The following is a 7,438-nucleotide window of genomic DNA, read 5'->3' on the forward strand; positions in this document are numbered from 1 at the left end:
GTTTCGGCCGCTCAGCACCACGCCGCCACCACATCCTCCAAAAACACGGTGAGTCAATTAGAACGGCTTGTTTACTTCGGGTCTACGCGAGCAAACATCCAGGACATCGGAACAACCTTGGCTGTGTTGCTACATTTTTATAAATTCTAGTAATTACCTCGTTTCTCACCTACTACGGCGAATAAAGTATAATTTCCAATGAATGCACAACATCAAGCCTGACTGCAGCTCCTAAAATACACGTCATTTGTTTCTCTCCACGTTGTTGCAAGCTGCATCTGTCACGGTCACCCAGACACGCGGCCCAATATTTGGTTTGATTCGCTTGTTTACAAACCACTTCCCGATGGGGAACAAATTTCACTGTGACCCTGCCCTTTCCCGCACCATTTTGACTTTGGGTCAGACAGTCGCCCCTGCTACTGTTTTAAATATTGACGGAGCGGTTGTCCTCAAATAAACTGAATTCTGTGCAGTTTGTGTCTCCATGTTGCTGCATCATGCCTACCCAAAGGCGTGCCGAATTGTTGGCCCCCTCTCTCGGATAAGATCATTTTTCGTGATTCACAAAAAAAAAATAATTTCTGTACCCTCTTTCATGACATTATCCAATGAATACGAACGCTGCACCCCTATGAGAAAATGAGAATGCGTCAAAAACAGAGGCGGGTCCAGCAATTTGGCAACACCGGATTTCCTCCATTTAAACCTATGGAAATGTATCGATACTTTTCGGAGCACCTGGCCCCTCCAGAGATAGATACATTTCCATAGGTTTAAATGGAGAAACGCCAATGTTGCCAATTCGCTGGATCCGCCAATGGTCAAAAAGCTGCTAAAAAGTTCTGATCACCGAATTCTTTGGAATGTTGTCCCAACTGCTTGTTCAGCTTGTAGTTAGGGTGTGCGTTGGACAAAAAACAAAATGTCTCGAATTTTTTTGTTTTAATTTTTTTTTTTTTACAATCTATGGTTTAGTTGTATTTATTTTCTCATATTGTAAACATATACGTTACTGTTTGCTCAATCTTCCATTTCAAAGCAGGATCGAAAGATTGGAAAAATACGTTAGAATATCAAACTCGAGCACCAAATATCTAGATCTTAGATCTTTGGCTATCCAGTAATTTAAAGATAAAATTAAAAATTAAAGTTCATTTATACTTAACTTGTAAATTTCACCCGTATTTTCTTTTTTCTTTATTTGCTGATCTTTATGTAAATACACCGTGAAAAATTGTAAAACATAGTCTCACTATACTTGGAATAATTTTTTGCTTAAGAAAACATCGATTTCTAAAAAAAATCTTAAGTTTTTCTTTTTATGGATTAATAAAGCTATTTTTAAGTTGAAAGAATGCGGCTACTAGTTGAACTTGCAGTTTCGCATAACCGTTAAAATCCTGAGTAATGTGATTGTTGTGTGCCAACATAGCACGTGCTGTATGAGCCAGAAGCGCTTGTCTTGTAAGAAATTGTAATTCCGCTGACAATCCTGTTGTAGTGGTGATTTCACTTGCCCGCCCAATAAATTATTCCTACTAAACATCTAGAGCCATTCTCCAAAACAGAGTAGTAAAAAGGATAAAGATTCCAGGCCGGGCTCGTATTAACTCACACTTTGTACTGCGGGCCGCGAATGAGAGAGTTATCACCTTGGCACCTGTTTCTAAAATTAATGTTGTGTTAACGTTCTACATTTCCGAGCCGGCCTAATCCTATTTTCGACAAATTTACGAGTTTTTCTGCCGGACGAGAAAGTAAAAATACGGGTGCTACTGTTGGATTCGTTATCTTTTCTTGATTCCGCTGAGCCTGTTTCTATTAAAAAATGTACGTTAATGAACGTCATCTATTGAATAAGTTGCACTGGGAAAAAAACAAATTGGATCTAGAGTCCAGACTCTCAAAAACATAACTGTCTCATTCGACAAGAAAAAATACTCTAGATTCAATCAGATTTAAGCTTAAATCAAGAACCAAGCCTCTTAATTTGAGCGGATTTCCTTTCGATTCAAGCTTAAATCTGATTGAATCAAGAGTATTTTTTCTCGTCAATGTTTTCAAGAGTCTGGACTCTAGATCCAATGTGTTTTTTTTCCAGTGTATTATTTTAAAATACAATATAGAGTTGTAAGTTACTGGATTTCGATTTCCATGTTCTGATGGAAGTTTCTGATTGAAGTAAGCACTTGTAAAACCTTGGTCTCGATATTCTACCATCATTGAAGGATATAAGACAAAATAACCTATAAGCTGCTGAAATACATGTATTTATATAGGAAATGTCGCCTGATGACGTCAATAGGCGATACATTTTCGCTATTTTAAATCTATTTTTCTTCAAATTTCTACTAAATACATTGTAAATTCAGCTCGCTAAGCTAATCACACTTCAAAACTAAGCTACCTAACCAGGACCGGATTTACTTACTTGCCGGCCATGGGCCGCCTGTATTTTGCCGCCCCCCTCTCATTCGTTTTGAAACATCAATAAAAACCGTCAAGTAAACGTGCCGGAGGGGGAGGGGTACATAAGACGCGTTTACTCGTGTTGGACATATTTTTTTGCGAAAACCCTGTCAAGACTACTAGCAAAAGTTCACGGAACTCGACGCGAAAGTTAAGTTCCGTAAACCTATCTCTGTGTGGACAAGGCCTTCCATTCACATGAAATGGAAAATATTATGAAAGAACAAACATACATGTGGTTTAATAATTTTAACTTCCGCCTCCGCGCTGCGCTGACCGCACCGTATTTGGCGCAATGCGTGAAGTATTCATGCAGTCTTGTAGGCGCTATGCGTTTCATACTGACCGCTGCTGCACGCACTGTGTTTGACGCAATGCGTGAAGTATTCATGCAGTCTTGTAGGCGCTATGCGTTTCTCGCCGCCCGCTGCTGACCACAGCGACCGCACTGTCTTTGACGCAATGCGTGATGTATTCATGCAGTCTTGAAGGCGCTAATATGTGATCCATGCCGACCGCCGCGCCGCGCCGAGGGTTTCTCCTTTTCATCTCAAGTTCTCGTCATCATTGCTCTCTGCGCCGCGCCGTTCCAGGCCAAATTTCGTGTTCGGTTTCTCTCTTAGTCTTAACTCGACTAATTAAAGGTGCAGTCTATTGTATCACAAAAAACAACAAAATTAGAGATACACTCTCGGGAAATGAGAGGTTTTGCCATCTTTTCTCGTTTGTATTTTTTTTTCCGAATCCGATTTTTCTTTATAGCTACATTTAAAAAAATTGCAAAATTTTCCGCTCTCTAAATTTGGGGAATCCGGCCCTGTGCCTAACTATTTTATGAATTTAGTCGTAAGAGGACCGAATTTAGTCTTAGAAATTTGCTCTCAAGTTAGAAAATAATTTAAATATTAGGTTTTGGTCATTTTAAAGTATATTTGTAACATGAGCATGCTCTATTAGAAAAGACTGAAGACATAGATGTCACGCCACTCCTGATAGGTGACACAAAAATGACGTTTTTAGCGGTTTTTCGCAAAATGATGAGTCGTGAGAATGACGGCGGGGAACCTAGAATTTGAATACTACAAAGAGCTGCGCACATCAAAAGCTTGACTACCTCCGTTTAGATCGGGGGACTTGAGGGTTTTGATCGTGGTGACTCGGGCCCGAGCGACGATGAAGAGATAAACCTTCAAGCGTAGTGAGTCTTTGCAGCGGTAGTCGCATGAATTTTACTGCACTTTTATTGAACGGCGCAATTTTTATTCGACCGAGAAGCAGCGTCGTAAAAACACAACCCAATAACCCCGACATGAATCCAAGATACGATCGATATCCGGGTTCTAATTGATAGGGATTCGAGCGTTTAGCAAGTGAATGTATCCTTATGCTGCCGTCCTAAGGAAAAACGCCGTATGAACCTTCAGGCGTTGCCAAATTTCCTCTGGCAAAGCACTAATTTTCAGGAGATTTTTAAATATTTTTCTGCCCATTTCTAAGATAATTTTGCTTAAGATTTGATCTAAATAGTCTGAAAATTTCAAGGAAGAATATTCACAATTTTCCTCAAAAATATACATTTAATCGTAGGACATTTGGCAACTCTCGAATGTATATACGGCGTTCTTCCTTAGCACGGCAGAATGTATTTCTATGCTGCCGTGCTAAAGAAAAACGCTTTATTGGCCTTCAGACGTTGCCGTATTCCCTTCGATAAAGAGCAAATTTGATGGGAAAATTCTGAATATTTTTTCTCCAATTCTTCAGACAATTATGTTCGCTATTTAATCTAAAATATGTGAAAGTTTCAAGGAAAAATATGCAAGACTTTCCTCAAAAATACGTGTTTTATTCGGGGAAATTTGGCAGCTCTCGGTTGTTCATACGGCGCTCTTCCCTAGCACGAGAGTATGTGCCTTCTGCTCGTTTTGGACGCTACTTTGATGTTTCGCTGTCATTTTATGGGACATTTAAAATATGGCGTTGTAAATAAGAGTCGATCAACGTGTTCTCAGGATAGATTGGACAGCTACTTCGGCAATCAAAGGAACGTCCTTGCCGTGTAGCCGCATCCAAACAAGACGCACACCCGTCCTTGAGGTAGAGATTCCTTAGTGTCTGAGCATATAGAATGAGAATGTCGAAAATTTTTGCAGGAGTGAAATGATGTGACAGGGAAAGGTTTGCCAAGATTTGTATGGTAGGACGTCCTCATAGCCAAAGGCAACCCAAACGACCGCCCAAGAGATGGGCACAGAGCTGTCTTTCATCCCCGGAGAATTAACCCTCTCTCGTCGCCATCATCTGTTATTTGTCATACTTATTTTTAATTATTCATATTTATTTATTTATTTATTGTCATATTTGTCATACCTCTTTATTAATTTAGAGGCTAGACAAACAGGGTCACGGCCCTAGTCAAAAGGTAGAAGAAGAAGAAGAAACGATGTGTATACTGTAAGAGATGGCTCCAAACTGCGACAAGGACAACAACACTGAAAAAAATACTCCGGCCGTGGAAGCCGTACTTACGGGCTATATAGAGATACCGTCCGTGTTCCGGGCTCAGAGGCCGAAAGTTCCGGGCGTAGCACCCGGAGCACTTCGACTGCTCCGGGTGCTACGCTCGGAACTTTCGGCCTCTGAGCCCGGAACACGGACGGTATCTCTATATATAGCCCGTAAGTACGGCTTCCACGGCCGGAGTGTTTTATTCAGTGAAGAAAGTCTGAAATTCGCTCCTACTTCATAATCGGCGTGGGCACAGGCCTCTTAAAAAAGTTCCGGGATTCTGTTTAGATTTTTTCAAAAGTTCCGAAAAAGTTCCGGAAAATGCGAAAGATCCGGAACATTTCGGGAATTTCGGAAGTCCCGGGAAAAATCCAGGAAAATTTCAAAGGTACCGAAATTCGGAACTAAGTTCCGGAAAATGGGAGCACTGCTACCTCTATGGCTTCCTCTCGTCGGCGCTGACAAAACACCATTGACGGGGGGATCGAAGTTGCGAACACTTCTTTAACCAGGAGGAAATTTCAAAGGCTCCCTCTAATCTCATAACTTTCAAAAACACGTGGAAAATGAGCTAAAAATCACCGCGGCCCTTCCAAAGGTAAGTGGATTACACTGATCACACTTAAAACTTTCGGAAGACCCTCAAATGTTTCGCGGAAGTTATCCCTCGGTGAGGGGATGACGCCGGGCAGGAGTCTGGCGCAGACCTCTCTGAAAGATTTGCTAAGTCTCGTTATTAATCAAGGATAAACGGCCCCGCTTTTAATACGCCTCTTAGGGATTTATCCGTGATATAATTAACCTTTCTATAAATCAAGCTCTTGCTATGCAAGCAGAGAGTGCTTTACGCCTCGCGAGGGCTGCTTTAAAACTTTTGATCGTCATTGACGTTAATTCGATTAAGATAATAATAAGTTTAAAATTTCCTTTCATCTTGTACCTGATCTCCACCCATTTAACTTCTCCCCTACCGACGTCTTAAAGCTGGCTCGCGTGTATTGAGCCTACATACACATTGGATTAATTTGTAGAAGGAAATCTTTTAACGAGGGTCATCTTGGATAATGTTCTATATTTTAAACTTTTTCAACCAAATATGTATAAAGACGATATAATGTACGACAAAAACACAAAAAATTAGTGGGAAACAAGGCTAAAATCAATAAACAATATGCAGGATGTTTCGGCTGGTCACCCGAGCCTTTATCAACCGCTAAAACACACATAAAAAATTGAAACCAAGGCTAAAAAAAACCACTTACATTAAAACGCGTGTGATCAGCGCTTACGGAAATTAGGGCCGATCATAAATCTATATAATAAATCGATGGCTATAGTGCAAAACCACGTATGTCCCAAAGAAAAAAAAAGGAGGTGCTTGCATCTGGAGGCTTCTTTACGCCGTGATGTAGGTCGGTGCAATGGTAGGTAATGTTAGGAGGATGTATGAAGTCATTTTTCGAAATAAATGACGATATGTGCACATTTTGCTTTAGCTTGTTATCCTATATGGACGTATTTCTGTCAAACGGACCTAAGCGCCATGGAAAAGCATTGCGAGTATAGGACGGAATAAGCCGGACGCCCGATTCCGCCGCCAATCCAGGCCCCCTCTACCTTCCTCACCCTATGGCGCTTAGGTCCGTTTGATAGAAATACGTCCATATAATGGTATATATGGTAATTTTTTTTTTTTTTTTATTGCGGAATACGTAATATTTTGAAAGTTACTTTTTGGATTTCCCTGTAGAGGACTTGAAAAGAGTGCATGAAGTTGCAAAAAAAAAAATGTTTCTGATTAGAAAGAAATGTCAAGATTTTCGGTTCCTCTCGATTAAGAAATGAAATAGGAATATCAAAAGTAACTCGATTTTTTATCAAAAATCTGTGAGCTATTCATATTGTTGTTTAAGAATTTTGCATCGAACATTTTCTTTTTGATGCAAGAATTCAAATCGTGGACAACACATCATGGACAATTGGACAAATCTAAAATTTTACTCTACGATTCTTCTTTCTGAAAAAAAAGAGCTTAAATCCCTGGATGTCATTGACAAGATACGGATCTTTAAAAACTCCTTACATTGTACAGTCTCTAGCAGAGATCCGTGATAAAATAGTTGTGCGTGATATATAATGGAAGTATTTCAGATAATTCATAATGCAAACATGTAAATGAATCATTGCTTCATGGTGCGGAACATAGGTGAATCTGTCAAACGGAATTATGTGCATTTTGACGTGAGCCTTGTTATGCATCTATTCTTATGTGTCTCAGGGCTCATGTCTTAATGCACATAGTTCCGTTTGGCAGAAATACGTCCAGGTATCGTTTTTGCATGGAGGGGCTCATCACAGTCACGCCTTCATGAGCTCTCGCCATTGTTTATTAAATAATTTTCCTTTGGCCACGAGCTTGATTCCTGCCGCCCCCATCTCCACCGCCATGTGTTGCAAA

The sequence above is a fragment of the Bemisia tabaci genome, chromosome 2 (genome assembly GCF_918797505.1).
Source record: "Bemisia tabaci chromosome 2, PGI_BMITA_v3".
Lineage (NCBI taxonomy): Eukaryota > Metazoa > Arthropoda > Insecta > Hemiptera > Aleyrodidae > Bemisia > Bemisia tabaci.